General features: G+C 41.9%; 1 long non-coding RNA gene across 2 annotated transcripts; it reads right to left on the bottom strand.

Annotated features, from left to right (window-relative positions):
• Positions 1-9,547: 9,547 nt before the first annotated feature.
• LOC124677563 lies at positions 9,548-11,317 on the bottom strand. Of its 2 annotated transcripts, XR_006994101.1 has the most exons (6): positions 11,077-11,317; positions 10,834-10,893; positions 10,503-10,722; positions 10,100-10,192; positions 9,885-10,009; positions 9,548-9,618 (listed from the first exon to the last, which is right to left on the bottom strand). It is a non-coding gene; the product is annotated as an uncharacterized LOC124677563 (long non-coding RNA). The 2 variants fall into 2 exon arrangements; XR_006994100.1 differs by having other exon boundaries at positions 9,885-10,192.
• Between the last annotated feature and the right edge of the window lie 7,772 nt (positions 11,318-19,089).

Here is a 19,089-nt window from a genome sequence, read left to right on the forward strand (position 1 = left end):
GATTTGTTCGAGTGAGAGACCGTGAGCTTGTTACTCTTGGAGGGTGACCTCCTAGTTGGCTTGGTTGGTGTCCCGGTGATCTCTTCGTGGAAGATTGTGAAGGGGCCCGGGCTTCTCCTTCGTGGAGCTTGTGAAGTGGTTGTGGAGCTTGCCATCTCCGGAGCGGAGGAAAAGCTAACCATAAGGAAAGGGCCATTATCCTTCGTGGGTGTGGTTCGGAGAATAGGGTGAGCCTTCGTGGCGCGGGGAATCCTTCGTGGGACCTCCACTCCTCCAAACGTGACGTACCTTGTTGCAAAGCAAGGGAACACGGGAATACATCCTCGTCTCCGCGTGCCTCGGTTATTTCTATACCCGAGCTCTCTTTCCTTGTGATAGCCATCGTGCTTGAAGTACATATATCTTGCTATCACTTGTGCTACATATATCTTGTGCCTATCTTGCTTAGCTCTAGTTGCTATTGTTACACTTAGTTGAGCTTAGCATATTTAGGGTTTGTGCTTGTAAACTAAACGTTAGTTTAATTCCGCATTATTACAAGACAAATCCGCAAGAGTTTGTAATTGCCTATTCACCCCCCCTCTAGGCGACATCTCGATCTTTCAATTGGTATCGAGCAAGGTCTCTCCTTGTTTTAGGCTTCACCGCCTTGAGAGTAAAGATGTCGGCTAGTATAGTGCACAATGACACAATTGTCTTTAATGGCACAAATTATCTTTTGTGGCGAAATTGCTTGCTTTGTAATCTTCGGACCTTGTGTCCACATATAGAGCAATTTCTAGATGTAGGTTTTTCTCCTCCGATGGATCCTCAAAATCTATCTTTAGAGGATGAGAAAAACTTACATCTTGAAGCTCAAGTATCTAATGAGCTTGTATTCTCTTTGAGACCAGATTTTCATAGGTTCTTGATATATATAAAGCGTAAAATCGTCTCATGAGATGTGGATCAAGCTTAAGGAAATGTTTGGTGGATCCACTTCTCAATTGGTCGGTGGTGACTCCGAGGAGCTCTCTTCCCCTTCACATCATGAAGAGCTCCAAGTTGCTTCCACCTCCGGCCGTGATGATATATCATCTTCTTCCACTTCACCAACGTGTTGCAAGACACAAGGTAATGATATGGTGAGTGGTGAGGGAAATTGCAATGTTGATATTGTGCTCATTAGTGATGACTCTTCATCTCTATCTCATTGCAATGGTTCCTCTTTGGACTTAAACACATCTTGCATTGAAAATAATCTACATGCTTGTGTTGATAGTTCTTGCATATCATGTGTAAATTGCTTACATAGATCTCATGAGGATATGCTTGCCTTGTCTTGCTCCCATAATCAAAATGCTTCTATTTCCTCTAGTTGCTTGTTGACTAACAATGTAGAGGAAACCGAACACTCTATGGATCAAGACATGATTTCAAATGAGGATTCAAGAATACCTTCATCTTCATCCTCCGGTATGCACATGTGCCTTATGGCAAATGGATCAAAGGTATCTCCTACTTTGACTCCTAACACATCCTCTAATGATGAGAGTGATGATGATGATAATGATGAAGAACATAATACCTTGGTGCATGATATGGCAATGGTATATGCTTCTCTTCGTGGTAATAAAGAAGCTCGTGCTTATCTCGAACACTCTATGGATACCTTGAATAAATATAGGGAAACCATAGTGGAGTTGGAGTCCCATATTGAAAATGGGGAAATGAGATTCACTCTCCTCAAGCATGAGCTAAAAGATGAGAAGCATACTAATTTCATGCTTACACAAAAAATTGAATCCTATATGCATAAAAATGAGAAAACTATTGTTGATGCTTGTGCTACTAACTCTACTTCTTGTGAAGCATCTATCTTAAAGGAGAATGTTGAGTTAAGGGCTCAACTTGAGTTGCTAACTAGCAATTGTAGGGAATTGGAAGAAAACAATAAAACGCTCTCACACTCTCTTGAGGATCTTCTAACTTCCTACGATGAGCTAAAGTTAGCTCATGAGGCTAGTATCACTAAGGTAACATCTTGTGAGCCTCATGTGGACATTAGCACAATCTCTACCCAAAATGTTATATTGCCATGTGCTAGTCCTTGTAATCCATCTAGTCAAACTAGTGATACACCTTGTGTTGGATTACTTGATTTGCCTTGTTGCTCTAACAATGAAGCTTCTACTTCCTCTAGTACTTGTATTTCTACTAACCATGTAGAGGAAATAAAAGAGCTCGAGGCTCAAGTCCTTTCTTTGAAGAAAGACTTGGAAAAGCGTCATGAAGGGAAATCCGCACTTGACAAGATGCTAAGTGTGCAACAATCCCCCAATGACAAGAGTGGACTTGGATTCAACTCCAATAACAAGAACAAGTCCAAGAGCAAGAGCAACAAGAAGAAGGGCCAAGACAAAGTCAAGGATCCGGCCAAGTTGGTTTGCTTCAAGTGCAAGGTTGAAGGGCATCATGTTAGATCATGCCCATTGAAGAAGAAGAAGCACTTGAGTGAGAAACAACAAGGGAAACGGCCACAAGGTCAAGGTCAAGCTCATGCTCGACCTCAAGTTGAAGATAGGCCACTTCCCAAGAAGAATCAAGATAATGTTCCCCAAGAGAAGAAATCAATAAAGAAGAGAAAGGGGAACACTTGCTACTTATGCCGTGAGAAGGGGCACTTTGCTTCTTCTTGCTTAGGTGGTACCTTATCTAACCCTATAATTGTTGATAATGATTATTCTCTAGGGAAGGATAAGGATGGCAATGTGTTTGCCAAGTTTGTTGGAACTCAAAGTGGTTTCAAGAAAAGAACCATTTGGGTTGCCAAGCCTATTGTGACTAATCTCTTAGGACCCAACTTGGTTGGGGACCAACAATCTCAAACTTGATCAATAGGTGCATGTGGAGGTCTTTGGAGACTTGGCTACTTCATGAAGAATTAAGGGATCTTCATATATTATATTTTGACCAAGCCAAGTCGTATGGATTATCATCTATATCTCATAATCCAATGTTCCTCCTTGCGGTAACTTATACTTCAACTCTTCATGCTTATTGTAAGTTACTTGCCCCTTTGCATATTTGGTTTTGTACCAAATATGTGTATGTATGTGTTGTGTCTTACTTGCTTATCTTGTGTGTTCAAGTATGTTTGTTTGACTCACCATATACTTGTGTATTGTTTTGAGCCTAATGCATCTTGATGATATCTTATTTGGCTCTCTTTGAAGTGATTAATGGAACATCCCATTTTGGGGGAGTGATATGCTTTGTGCATCTCTCTTTCTTTAAAATGTGTGTACATGGGTACCACCACTTAGTATTGATATTGCAAGATTATCTAGTCACTATGTGGTGTGCCATACTCATGAGAAATTCAAATTCTAAATATCCATTAATCATCTCTAGTTGAATTTTAGTTGCCTCTTATTTAGAAGAAATGTTTTATCACATTATGGGGGAGTAATATGTTTTGTACATATCACAAGCCTAGAAAATGTGAACAAATGAGGTTATGCCACTTAGAGTTGATGCTCTTAATTATCTTGTTCCTAGGTGGCATGTTTGCTCAAACAAGCTCCACTTGTAGTAAAAAGATTTTATTGCTCATCTTTTGGTTCTTGTTTGAATAAGAAATTCTTGGTGCGGTTTTTCCTCAAGTACATATCTCTATATCTTATTTGGGACACCGTTTGCTTCAAGTTATTCTAATCATTGCCGTGCGTGATTGTGTGACTAGTTGAAGTTATCAAGAATCTTCATCCATGCATAGTGCTTAATTCTATATACTTATCCTATGCCTTTTATTGTGAAGTTGATCCTTACTATCTTTGTCAATTCACCACCGGAAATTATTTCCAATATACTCATTGTCTTTGACAATTGATAACCTTATATGTGGTTGAATTTATGGATCACCTTCACCTTGGATTGCTTCTTATTGCCTTATTTTATTTCCAACAAATCCTTGTTGCTCACATGTGTCTTCCTTGTCTCTTTGAAAAAAAAATCTTTTGATAAATTATCTTGATTCATATCAAGTGTTTGTTTTGGAAGACAAACCTTTTCTTTATGGTACATTGTGCCATTGTGAAAGGTGTAGAGGGTTTGGTTTATTTGTTCGAACCTTGCTCTTTTGGGGAGTTTGCTATCTCATTCCTTCTTACATATTCTACTAGCTTGAATGAGATAAATCTTTGAGCATGTTTGCTTTATTTCATCCTCTATGCTCAATGGTTTCTTCTTAGTTCACTTGTTGAACTTTGTTGAACAAATCTTTTGTGATTTGCTTCTTAGATATAATTTGGACAACAAATTTGTTTTGTGACACCTCTATGCCTTATTTAATTCCTTTGGTGTTTTGTCCAAAGTATATCTTTCTTGGATCTTTAAAAGTTTTGGTGCATGCTTATATGTAATTTGTTTATACTTGTAGCATGCTTGCCTTCTTTCGATCCATTATGTAGGATATACTCCATCAAATCCTAAATGGCTAAGATGTGCATGAAATTCAAACTTCATCTAAATATGCACATGTTTATATGGAGTGTGTCCTATATATTGTGGTTAGACTAACCATGTTGGACCCAATAAGTTTGGGGACCAAGATGTACTTGAATGATGTTTTAGGTATATTGGAGATGCAATGGAGGCTTGTCTCATCTATAAGGAAGGTGTAGTCACCATATGAATTTTGGAGTCAAGCTAGGATGATCGATGAACTCTTATCTACTACATCAAGCCATTGCTATCTCGGTAACAAGTATCTTATTCATGCATTCTCATATAGCATCCAACCTCTTGTAGGTTGTATCTTGGCATGAAATTATTTATTTCGAAAATATTGCGGTTCTTGAAAAACCCTTTTATAATAAAACTTCTTATTGAACATTTGAGTAATTTGAGAAGATGCATATGATAGGTTATATATATCATATTTTATGATTCACCTATCACAAATATGCCCTCTAGCAATTTACTGCATATCATTTCCTCAAAGAGCTCTTGTGTGCAATATTGATGAATTTGTGAAATAAATCCATATTTATGATACTTGTTGCCTTTCTCAAAACATTCCAACTAGCTCTACTTCCCTTATTGTTGGTTGTGATGTTTTTGAGATTTTCTTAGTTGAAGCTCATTCATATACCACTAGTGAAAATTGGAGCCATAGGCTATATATGCTTTTTAAGCAAATATCCTTTGATATATTGTATGACTTCATTTTGGATATCTAGTCTTATTTATTTTGTTAACCTCTTGTGCGTGCATGTTTCTTTATGGATCATTTTGTCCACTTTAGAAACTTATATACACAAGAGCGTTAATCCATCACCTTGATATCCTTGTTCTTTGCCAACCATCTTCTTATCCTTTTGATTTTAGTGTTATTGGTAAAGAAGATTTATGAGTGCTTGGTTTATTTGTTTTTCTTCATGCACTCATATCTCGTAATTGTTGGACTCAAGTTGTTCTTGATAAGCATATTCTCTTTATCTTAGTTGTGTTCTAAATGATGTATAGGGAGTGAGGATTCCATGTTTGTGCATATTGTATTCAAATGCAAACATTATAAATTATGCACGAACCTTGGGGAGCTTTCTTATTTTATTTAGAGCACTATATCTCTCTTATCATGATATCTTTGTTTGTCCAATTGGATCGTTGATTGCTTACTTTACTTGTTGAAGCTCACTTCACCATGTTATCTTTATGCAATCTTTGATCCTCAATATAGTTTGACGTCCTTCAAGTATTCATCATTGGATATGTGCACTTGATTCCACTCAAATTATGAGAAGTGCACACTTTGGGGAGGAACTCACATTATATTGGCCTTCTAAATTTTTCACCCATTTTGACAATCGATGCCAATGGGGGAGAAGTTTAGAGGGTTTAAGGGAATGGTTTTATACTTAAGTTTGGTTTGTGCTTAAGTGTTTTGCCTCTCATGCATTCCATATTTATATGTCTTGCATGGTTGTATATATATAGTGGAAACTATCCCAAAGGTTAATCTTGACAATATATGCAATGAATTCATGTTCATCACACGTGCATACATTGTGGGGGAGTTTTCACTATATATATTGGTTCTACTCACATCTCTTGCATTTGTTGTAGTTGTGTGAGTAGAGCCGGTTTTGATATGGGCTAGTAGCTTTGCGTTACTTGACCATATCAAATACAACCTCTTGTATACAACTTATTCTCTGATAAGTTGCGTACTTGTTTCTAATATTCATTATATAAACCCTCTTATTGTGGTTGTCATCAATTACCAAAATGGGGGAGATTGTAAGGGTACATTGCCCCTATGTGTGGTTTTGGTAATTAATGACAACCCCTATGGACTAATGTTTTCATTGAGTTTATATGAAGGAATATTCCATAGGTACTACTTGTACTCCATGTGTTGGATTCAAGTATGGATGCCATGAAGATAAATGTATATCTTGTGTATTGGCATCAAGATCATCGGTATGAAGATATATATGTGATATGATCAAGAAGAAGAAATGAAGATGGAGTTCTTATGTGGAACTCAATATTAGCCATGCTCTATCTTAAGTGAGTATGAGAAGATACAAGGTTGAGTTGGGCAAGTTCAAGATGAGCATCTTGAGTGGATCACATGCTTGAAGCTTGCCGTCCATTTGGTGATAATGGACATGTGAAGATGTGCATCAATGGAGCTTTCCCATCATAGTGTATGGGGGAGCATTTGTAAGTCTTCACGAAGTAACGATGATCAAGTGAGGCATTCCGGCTTGAGTGGAGCTTGAAGAGCTATCATCAAGATCGAGCGGGATGCGCAAGGCAAAGGTATGGCCTTGCTAGGTTTTCCTTTTACCGGTCTCAAGGTGGTTGTTGGGAGACCGGGTTATAGGATACATAGCCGCACTATCAAGAGGGGCTTTCGGTTGGGTAACTTGATCACATCGTCTTAGGCAGCTCAACCCTTTGCATGCTTTGCATTCCATAAATATTATTGCTTCTTGGTGTTTCTCCATGTGAGGTTCTTGAGCTTGTTGCTAGCATTACAACAAGCCCAAGTTCATCGAAAACGGAATCCATATGCATCTTCTATTGCGTTTTCAAGCTTGGAGGTTTTACCGGTGTCTCTTTTATAGATAGGTCAAACATTCATCTTATGATTTTTACTCCGTGGGTGGACAATGATGTTTCTATGCATAAAGTTGTAGGGCTTGTTGTTCTCATTCCAACAAGCCCAAGATCATCGAAATCGGAGTCCGGACGCAAAAGTTATCATGGTTTTTGTAAACCATGTTTTTCATGTTTGGCTCGGCGGCGCCGGCTGTCTCACCTGCTCGTCCGGTCAGCAACCGGATCCCACACCGGTGCCATCCGGACGGTTTCCGTGGGGCTTTCAGGGCGCCCGGTCCCCGGCCCGGCCGACCGGGTTTTCCGCCAGCGGCCCGGTCACCGGCCCGGCCGACCGGGTTTTCCGCCAGCGGCCCGGCCATCGGCCCGGCCGACCGGGTTTTCCGCCAGCGGCCCGGTCACCGGCCCGGTCCGACCGGGTTTTCCGCCAGCCGCACGGAAAACTCCCAGATCTGCCCCAAACGGTCATATTTCGTTTGGCTATAAAAGGGGCTTCTTCCCCAACAGTTTTCTAGGGTTCTTGAGCACGTTTTTGACCACCATTGTTGAACCTCTTGAGCTTGCTTCCTCTCCCTTCCCTCCCATGATTCTTGCTCATTCTTGAGGGATCTAAGAGAGGAGATCTAGATCTACAACCTCCACCAATCCATTTCTTCTCTAAGTGAGGGGAACTCTTGGGATCTAGATCTTGGAGTCTTTTGTTGACTTTCCTCATTGTTCTTCCTCTCCAATCTCATCCTAGCATTTGTTGTTTGGGTGGGATTTGAGAGTGAAGGACTTGAACACCTCTAGTGTTCTTGCTTTGCATCATTGCATAGTGTTGAGCTCTCCACCACGATTTGTTCGAGTGAGAGACCGTGAGCTTGTTACTCTTGGAGGGTGACCTCCTAGTTGGCTTGGTTGGTGTCCCGGTGATCTCTTCGTGGAAGATTGTGAAGGGGCCCGGGCTTCTCCTTCGTGGAGCTTGTGAAGTGGTTGTGGAGCTTGCCATCTCCGGAGCGGAGGAAAAGCTAACCATAAGGAAAGGGCCATTATCCTTCGTGGGTGTGGTTCGGAGAATAGGGTGAGCCTTCGTGGCGCGGGGAATCCTTCGTGGGACCTCCACTCCTCCAAACGTGACGTACCTTGTTGCAAAGCAAGGGAACACGGGAATACATCCTCGTCTCCGCGTGCCTCGGTTATTTCTATACCCGAGCTCTCTTTCCTTGTGATAGCCATCGTGCTTGAAGTACATATATCTTGCTATCACTTGTGCTACATATATCTTGTGCCTATCTTGCTTAGCTCTAGTTGCTATTGTTACACTTAGTTGAGCTTAGCATATTTAGGGTTTGTGCTTGTAAACTAAACGTTAGTTTAATTCCGCATTATTACAAGACAAATCCGCAAGAGTTTGTAATTGCCTATTCACCCCCCCCCCTCTAGGCGACATCTCGATCTTTCATATAGAAATATTCGTTGGTTCTCAATTCAAGCGGGACCTTCTCAGGAACCTTTCGCATAATGTGCCACATGCACAACCGATGCACTGTGTTAGGGAGAATTGCTTCAATAGCATTCCTCATGCTGCCACTCTCATCCGTTATGATAACTCCAGGAGCGATCCCACCCATGGATTTAAGAAATGCCTGGAACAACCATATGTAGTCCTCTGTCGCCTCATTCAGTAAAAATCCACCGCCCGAAATACACTTTGCATATGATGGTTGATACCAGTGAATGGTGCAAAGATATAGTTGTATTGGTTAGTGTCTGTATGTGGAATCAAAGGACAACACGTCATGGAAATGACTGTAATTTTTCCTACTAGTTGCATCTGCCCAAAACAAACGCAATAATGTACCATCTTCATCGACATCATACTCAAAGAAAAAAGCAGCATTGAGTTGCTTCAATCTACCAAACTGGTCCACTAGCATTTGAGCATCGCAGTTCTTAATTTTATTTTTGAACTCTGAATAGTAATTTTGCAAGTCTTTCTTCATGCATCCCACACGGTCAAACCCCCCTGCACCAACATGAAGTAACCTATATGCTTGGGCTGGTCCGATGCTAGCTTTGTGGCAATCAAATAGTGTTACTTTCGCTTTTTCACTTACTTTCCTGTTTGATCTAATCAGGTGTTGCTTTCTAGGGGACACTAGTTCATGATTGTGGTGCTCAACCATTGAAGCTATGTTATATTTGCCTTCACTATCCCGATTGACGTAAATATGAGCATCACATCCACACCTTGTTACTTTGACCTTGCGTCTTTTATTTGAAGCATTTTTATCCAAGTACTTAACAGTATGAGTACCTTTCGTGGAACGGTATCCCTCCCTTGTGCATAAGAAGCGTTTCCAGTGAACTACATTGTTCACCATCCTTTGTGGCCCAAGACGGACACCAAATCCCACGTGGTGTGCATAGTTCTTGTAAAATGTCTCTACGAGACGCAATGTCATCAAATCTCATGCCTACTGTTGGTTTCATTGACTCGTCGCACACTGGTATATGCAATGAACCCTGGAAAGATGAACAGGTAAACACAACTTTCATAGTTAGGAAGATCGAGCACACATATGCATGTAAGCTCTCGGTATCGAACATGCCAAACGGTCAATACATTTATATTCATGGTTTTTTGGTTAACAGAACTTTTTCAGTTTGAGAAAATATATTTATGAGATATCATGTGCTCATGCGAAAGGTAAACACATGAAATCCAGTGACCATTATAAAGTGTATTTGAATTGTGCAAAAAAAAAACATACAATCTTCAATACACTTACATCTTGAGAAAAGCATTGTCTCTTCTTGGGTGTAGAGAATTCACTAAGAGGAAGCATCCTGGAACTAATCTCTGAAAAAGAGTTGGCATCACCTAATTCTGTCATTCCCAAGCTACTGACTGATTCTGCAAAAAATAAATAAAAGATCGAGCTGAAGTACACATGTTTTCCATGAAGAACCAGAAATATTAGCACTATTGACACCAAAACATCACCTGAGATAGTTGGTACAGTACACGGATTGGCGGGGCATGCAAGGATTGGTGATGGTGAGGTTGCACTAGTCCCCTCCATTTGGAAGAACAGTTCTGAATTCACATTCATATTAGTAACATGACATTAAAATCGAAATTGAATTTTTCTCTTTTCCTATCATGAGTTCAAAATGTGCCACATGCCAAGAACTGGATCCAGTCTAAAGGTAATGTAGCTCATATTAGAGAAGGTAACTTGATTGTATTACTCCTATATGTTATAAAGCATCAGACTCATATGAAGTTAATTTCGCTAAGTGGTAACTAGTAGTAGGGCCTAAATTAGAGATATACATTGTGCACAACTCAAGTGCGACGCCAAACGCAAACAATAGTTCAGCCTATAATACAATCTGGCACATACCTACGAAGTTGTCCGATGAATTACGTACCACACTCCTGGAATCACAACATCTATTTTCTTTCTATGAAAGTAACAAGTGCAATCATATCCCTTCCATGCGGCCGGGCCCACACATAGCAAAATCAAGCTGCTTCAGAAAGTTCAGGAACCCACAACACGAGCAGGTTCTACACTATTTATCAGTTGATGTTCATGTCCTCTGAGCCAGCGATGTCTCCATCTGCATGTTGCGAGTTTAATTGTTTAGCTACATTATTCTGAGCAGTATACAGGGAATTCACTGGTACATCGTTGCACAAAAAATAATCATGAAGCACTATCAATAACATACCTCGTTTTCTGATGCAGTGTAGATGTAGCTCCTTGAACGTTGTTGGTGTTGTCGTGTGGGCTGAAATAAGAGCAGTGCACTGGATTGAGTTTATGGTGCACATTATTCAGACGTTTAGAACTCAAAGAGCTGACCTTAATTAGGCAGAGATAATGAACTCGAGTGATTCCAGTAAAAAGCACAACGAAATGTGGATGTATAACGACTAGGCAGTTGAAAAAAACAAGTACGTTCGCCACTAACCTGTCCCGTAGTATTATACTTGCGATTTTGTGGTGCCGTCCCAAGAATGTCTTGGCGAGATGTAGGCATGTAGCTACAGTCGCTAGGCCTCCATTGTCGCCGCACGAGAGAGGGGAAGAGTGAAGGTATGTCGTCTCTCTCGATACACGGCGGCACAGGATGGAGACGGACTGGTACAGGATGGGACCGCCGCCGGCGCAGTCGGCTTCGTCTGGAGTGAGGGGGATTTGGGAACTAGGGTTAGAATAGACCTGGTGCAGATGGAAGGATAGAGAACATCAATACATAATAGAATTGGGTGTTATTTGCAAAAGTGTTCCACCGGGTCTAGAATCCGATCTGTGCCACCAGTTTTACATCCAATGGTCCATAACACCTAATCCTTCGATCGCACTTGATGTGCAGATCTCATACAAGTCGTGCCCAAGGCTTCGAGGGAAAGGGACGCGTGTCCTTCTGTGAGATTGTACTTATCCCTATTCCCTTGTAGATGTACACCGTATATCTACGAAACTTGGCAGCTACTCTACCACGTCGGACGCTGTTATCCCAACAAGGCCCATTAGTCTTCTGCCTTACTTAGCACACAGGGCATCTAAAAAAAAGCACTAAGGGGTAAGCAAACACGTCGGATGGAGGCCTTTTTCTTTGGGGTGATTCTTCCGTGTCCTGAATATGCTTTCTCGCGCCTGCCTTGCATCTGCGCTTGACTGTTGGAGTTATCTAGTAGCCCTAATTATTTCTTACAGATTATGTATTTTGCTTTGCCCTGCCATTTTTCTGGTTTGTTTAGAAAATGGCAATTTCCGTTGATAACATGGAATATTTTAACCTTGTGTGTGAACATAGAATATCCGATGTATGCCCGGGGATTTATCAATTCTTCTTAAAATTATAAAATAAATTTAAAATGTATTTATTTATAATAGGTGTATAACTCTCCTTGAGCCAAAAAAAAAAGAGTGGTGACCGTGGTATGACTCTCCTTGTAAGCTGTCTTTTGGTGATTCTGTACTCATCCAATATTCAGGCTGGTATTCCTTGATTTTGTTTACTTATTTTTCCTTGGTTACTTGTTCTTCACGCTATGCCTGCTAGTTTTATTTTCTTCTAGCTCTCCCTTTCTCCTGATTATCTTTCTTAGAGAGAATTCAGTCAGTTTCATCCAAAGACCTGGAAGCCGCGCGCGACAATTTGGATTATATACCACCGCCACGCACCCATATCTTACACCCGGGTACGTGGATCCGTCGCGTATATAGGGTGTGGTCAAATTTTCAAACACTAATACCCATGTCCATGTGGATCCTACAACAATTACTTGTTATCAACTACGTGGGCCCATCCTCACTACTTACCGACTTAACGTGTCCTCATTACGTGTATTTTTTTTGGAAGGTACAATTTCAAATAAGGAGATGTCACTGTTGGAAAAGATGCTATGGATATAGAGTCGTTATCAAGTTGGTTGTCCAAGATGTGGCTAGTAAAAAACATGGACCGCACCTGAGATGCTGAGATAATGGTTGTATACCTATTCAACGATAAGAGCCTGATTTTGGTTTACTTTATTCCCTCCGATCCATAGTACTTGATGTTAAAGTGGATGTATCTACAACTAAAATATGGGTGGATGTATCTACAATAAAAATATGTCTACATAGTACATACATCTATATTTGCATCAAGTAATATGAATCTGAGAGAGCACCTATTTTTGACTTAGTGCTGTTCTATACGAATACATTATTTCTCCCTTTTCTCATTTGTCATGTCAATTAACTTGATTGAGCTTCCTTTGTCAAAATTCACAAATTTACATTTTTCACAAATTTAATGCCAACGGTCCAATTATTCCGACATGACACAATGTTTTTGATAAAAGGCTTTTATTAAACTACCGACATGACACATCAGTGGTGCAACTACAAAAATACATTTGATTCTTCAACCTTTTATTACATTAGAAAGACAACAGATTGATATTATATATTGAGCTATAATCTTACCTTAGCATTTCACACGGAGCCGACATTAATTAGCTTGGGCACAGTAGCAGGGACCAGCAAGCCTATGAAGAACAAATCTAGATAAGATGAGAAAGGCATAATAAGCAATAGAAGGATAAGCAAATAAATGCAGAAAACAGGTAAACCATGAGAGAACCTTTGCTGTTGCTTGGATGGAGACTGCGGCTGCGGGTGGAGAAAGGTTGATGGTCATCTGAGGTACTAGTTTAAATAGGCGTTTCATATGTCATCTGAGGCAAGTATGTAGGTTGCACCTCCGAAATAGGATGAACGCACGAATTTGCCAAATCTTGGGTGCTACGCTACTGTTCTGAAGGCCGGCCAGCAAAGGAGTAAGCTTAGGATATTGACGTGGAATTCCCCCGGCTGTTTCTAGGAAGAGACCTGGGCACCGGCACGTCGGAGTCAAGCTAGATAAACTCAAGCAGTCAAAGCCTAGAATGCGTCGTACGTAGGGCGGTTTACTCATGCAGCACCTGTTGCGCACGCGCGTCAGACGCTGAAACAATTACGTACAGTACGAAAAAGTCTGCCATTAGGTATGCGAATTCTTAGCTCTGAAGAAAAGGCCCGCGTACAAGATGCTGTGCCATCTAATTTCGGACATGGGAATTGGTAAAACGTCAGCCACTGCATATCTTATTGGATTCCAGTCTTTTGATCTGGCCACTTGGCTTCAGGAGTTCAGGTTTCGTCATCAGACATTAGCCCTAGCAGTTTCCAAACGGTCGGCCGGTGACGTTAAGAAGTTTTGAAGGCTCCTCTACCACACGAATGATTGGGCCTCCTAGGCTCTAAGGATGGGCTGTGCTGTCCACCAGGAGGTCGAGCCCGTTAACTTCATAATAGACTTTGGATTGGCTAAAAGGCTAAAAGGAGATAAATAGGTGGGTTGTCCCGCTGTCCACTACATCCCGTTTTCACGAGCAAGCCGGCGGCCTAACAAAGGAGATAAATAGCTTGGGGGTAGTACGGTGGCTGCTCCTTTGGTCAAGCCGGCGGCACCGAAATGGATCCCCCCGCCCAGTGGTCTAGCAAAGGTCAATGTTGATGCCGCTGTCTCAAAGAATAACCCTGTTGAGGCTATAGCGGCTGTGGCGCGCGATTCATCGGGTGTTTTTCTTGGTGCATCAGCAGTGGCGATGAGGGGAGTAACAGATCCTGAAGCTTTGGATGCGTTGGCGTGCAGGGAGGGCCTGGCGCTGGCAACCGATCTTCTCTTATGGCGAGTGAGAGTGGGTTCTGACTGTCAGAACGCCATTCGAAGCATCAATGGACAAGGGAGGGGAGCCTATGGTTACATAGTGATGGAGCTTAAGGCGAGGGCGACGGAGTTCCTGGAAGCTCAGTTCGTCCATGAGGGTCGTTCGTCGAACGGCGACGCGCATGGCTTGGCTAGAGGATCAGTATCTCGAGATATTGGCCGGCATGTGTGGTTCCAAACCCCACCTGATGGTGTATGTATGAATTATGATATTATTTGAATAAAGGAGGTGGGGGTTGTTCTCAAAAAAAAAAAAATCCCGTTTTCACGAGCAAGTTGCACACACTTCTTAATCCATGAAAATTTGACCAAAACTTGTGCAACTATATCTTGGTTATAATATTGTATGGAATTTAATTATCACCACTGATTCGTATTGAAATACACATTCTACTTATCTCTACTATATTAAATGCACATTCTACTAATCTCTACTATATGGAGACCCAAACCAAACACTCCAAAATCATCCTTTTGGACATCTATTATTAAAGTCCTTCCAATTCTTAAATCACACTCTTTCTACCAAATCACAAAAGGAAATGTATTCACTTGGAGTACCCCTTGGTGCACAGATTAGACCACCATCTATGACAATCTGCTTACCTAACAAGAGGGATTCTCTTATCCAGCTAAAGTTAATAATCTTTGGATGCGAAACCAGAAAAACTGGAATCATACACTCATAGATAAGCTTTTCAGGCAACCCATGGCCAATAACATCAAGCAAATTCCTATACTACCTTTGGAGGAGAATGACATACTATGTTGGAAGCTTACTCCCTTAGGAAAGTGCAATACAAAGAGTGCTTACTATGCTTGCCTCAAAATAATGCAAGAGCTTGGGGAACCACGGGCAAGACAACTTCATACAGAAACGAAAGGTCTATTGAAAAAATCTGGATGTGCAAAACGATAGCGTCTAGAGTGCAAGCGTTTGGATGGAGGTTCTTGAGAAAGGCCATACCTACAGGAGTTCGAGCAGGTAAACTTTCCAAGCATATTAGTTCCCTATGCTCAAGGTGTGGTGTGGAAGAAGATGATAAACACCTGTTTTTTACATGTCATTTTGCTCGAGTGGCTTGGTTCTCATATCCTTGGTTCATCAGATCCCTAGTCATAGCAAAAAATTGCAATACACTAACACAGATTATACTGAATCTTCTAAATTTGAATCATCCCTACATGAAAATAGAAATACACTAACACAGATTATACTGAATCTTGAATCATCCCTACACCACTTGACAAGGGATTAACTTGTCAATGCCTATGGATTGTAGGCTAGGGTTTAGTTAGAAGTAGAGGGCAAGTAGATCTCGAAGGTTTCAGCCGAAAAGTGCTCGACGATTATGAAAACTAGGGTTTGCAGACAATGATTCGATGATCTCCTCGTCTCTCGACTCCCCCTTTATATAAGAGGTGGAGCCGAGGGTTTCGTTTTGTACAAGTTACAGAGTCCGGGACGGTTTCTAACTCATCCCGCCAGATTACAAACAACACTTCCTATTACAATTCTACTTTCCTTAATATATCCTGGGATCTCGAACCTTCTTATTCTTCGGGTAGTGGGCCTTCATTAAACCCCGGGTACTATCTTTGGCAGGCCCATTTGGGATGCCTATGTCAGTAGCCCCCGAGATTTTTCTTGAATCGTAGAATCAGGGAAAATCTCCACTGCTTATTCTTATTCGATAATTTAAACTTTTCTATATTTCTTTATATAAATTTCTATATTGTACAGGGATATTGGTAATTGGGGCTAGTTCATCTGACGTATCAGGTACTAGTTAACTGCTCTAGTGGCAATCCGCAAAAACCTACTTCAAGATCATGTCCCTGGACATGATCTCGGGATACTGGTGCAAACTTCGACAAGTGCCGCTTAAGGTCTTACCATTCTGTCAAGTCCCAGTCAAATTTATCGAATACCTAACGCGTCCGTTAGGATTTTTCTTCGTATCTGTTGATACGGATAAAAGTAGCTGAGCGCGAGTCTTCGGCGATGCCACGCCCAGCGAGAATGGATGCGGGGTCTTACCTTCGCAAATTTGCGGCATTCGAAATTGATCGCAACATTGGCGTTACGAGAATATATTGTCGAGTGCTTTTCCGAGCTGTTGGAATGGCACATTTTATCGAGTCAAATATGACTTATATTAATCTCCCGATGGGAGTATATGCAGAGTTAATTATAACTCGAAATATACTCTCTTGCTTTTCTATCTTTCTTTCTTTTTCCTTTTTTCATTTCATCGGGCACGCGAACAGCGTTCCCGATGGGAGTAGCCCCCGAGGCTACAGCCAAGAACTTGTGCTTGGTTGTAGGCTCAACATTTTAGTCCACCATGTCGCTATATTGCCATTATTTCCCGATATTCTCTTTTTTCTTTCTTCTTCTTTTTACATCTCGGGTGCGCGAACAGCGCTCCCGATGGGAGTAGCCCCCGAGGCTACAGCCAAGAACTTGTGCTTGGTTGTAGGCTCCCACAATTTCTATATTTGCCATAGTCGAAATTTTACTTTTATCGAAGTAGCCCCCGAGCATTTGGGCAAAAACTTGTTTCTGACCAAAGGCTCCCGAAATATTCAAATAACTTCTCATGTCGCCATTCTCCTTTTATTTTTCTTGTCGACATATTTTCCTTTGTCAAATTCTCTTCAGCTCTATTAATAGTCGAAATTTTCCTGCCTTGTGGGTCCATTGTTCCCACCACGTTGACACGTCGTGCAAGTGGGGGACACACGTCCTCCGCTTTTCCTGGCGCATGTTCAGTAACGCCTGTTCCATTCCATCTTCATAAAAATACTTTTTTACCCTCTTATCTACTGGATCTCTTTTCACCACACGATTTCTTCATCCGACGGTTCATTACTTCTCCCGAAGCCTATATAAACCTTTCTTCAACCTCCGTCCAGTCCTTCGCTTGCGCCGCTATCCGCTCCCCTCTGCGAAAACTCCCCTGCGCCCATCTCTTTCTGTTCTTCGCGCACACGAACATTGCTTCTTCGGTCGCCGTTGATGCCACCACGCACGCGCCTCACTCGCCATAGCACTCCAGAATCCACGATGGCTGCTGAAGATCTTGAGTGGGAGAGATCTAAAATCTCCAACCAGGATGTCAACCTGATGAAAAGGCTTGGCCTCATGAAGAAGGAAGACGCCATCCGCTTTCCCAGCGAAGAAAGCTACCCCAACCCTCCAATGGAGTACCGGGTTAGTTTCGTTGATCATCTCATCCGCGGCCTTTCTACCCCAATCCACGATTTCCTCCGCGGTCTTCTCTTTGTCTATGGGATTCAGCTGCACCGGTCGACCCCCAATTCCATCCTTCATATTTCTATTTTTATCACGCTTTGCGAATGCTTCCTTGGAGTCGCTCCTAATTGGGCTCTTTGGAAGCGCATTTTCTGCCTTCGCCGCAATGGCGCTCACAACGCCACCTACAACATAGGTGGTGTAGTTATCTGTGTCCGAACCGACGTCGATTATTTCGACGTCAAATTTCCCGACTCTGTCCAAGGATGGCGCAAAAGGTGGCTCTATATACACGAACAAAGTGCCAATTCCGTGGAACACAACATAGTTCCTTTCGACGGAAACGCAAAAATTCAACGCCGCTACTCCCGGGATGCTGAAGCTTCGAAGAAGAGAAGAAGGCGACGGAAGCTCTTATGTCTCGTATTCATCAGCTCCAAAATACTCGAGGCAAAGAGTTATACGGTGTCCAAATCACTGCCTATTTTCTTAGGATTAGAGTGCAGCCTCTTCGGGCTCGCAAAAATCCCCTTTGGACGTATTCGGTGTCAATGACGCCAATAGGCTCTCCAATGATCTTTCTGTGAAGGACTTAGAGAAGCTTATTCGAAGAATTACCTCGCTGAGCAAGAGGGATCCTATTCCTTCCTCTTGTCGCGTGGAACCATACAACTCCACCAATCCTCTCCCCGAGGTATTTTGTCTTCTCGAATTTTTATTTTGTTCCGAATTTTCCCTGCATCTCATTGTATTGATATTTCTCTACTTTTCCTTTTGCCGCTATTTTCCTGCAGAATCATCCTACTATGGCTTCCCTTCCTCCTCTTCCTGAGGATGGAGAAGTCGAAGAAATGGGCATTGTCACTGACGACAATCAAGAAGCTCCATCCTTTGTGAATGATCCCGTGGATTCTCGAAAATCTGCGGGATCTTCCGAAGACACTACATCGGTCCAATCTCCTCCTCCCGCCGTTTCTCCACAGAAGAAAAGGAAGAGGAGTAATGCCGAAGATTCCGGCACATCCAAAGCCGAAGAAGTTGTTCCTTCTCATCCGAAGGCAGCTTATGATCCTTATATTGAATCCCTCGTCAGCTCGTAAGTTGCCTTGACTTCCCCTTATTTCTGTAGTCGAAGTTTTTCCTTGTCTTGCTTTTTATGCTATTTGATCCTCACTCGCAGTGATGACGAGGAAGAAGTACCAACTCGTGACGTAGTTCCTCGGACGAGCACGTCACATACTTTAGTTATTTCGGAGAAGCCCTTTGAAGGAGAAGAATCGTCGCCTCCTCAACAAAATGTTGATACATCTACTCCTCCTTCGAGCCCCCTTGTCCCTTCACCAAAAAGGGCAAGGGTTGAAATGATCATTGAGCCTCCCCCTCAATTGAGCAGCTCTTCGTCGCAACTCTTGGATGATGTAAGTTTGTCGATGTCTATATTTCCTCTATTTTGCTTTTTT

Source organism: Lolium rigidum, chromosome 7 (assembly GCF_022539505.1).
Source record: "Lolium rigidum isolate FL_2022 chromosome 7, APGP_CSIRO_Lrig_0.1, whole genome shotgun sequence".
NCBI lineage: Eukaryota > Viridiplantae > Streptophyta > Magnoliopsida > Poales > Poaceae > Lolium > Lolium rigidum.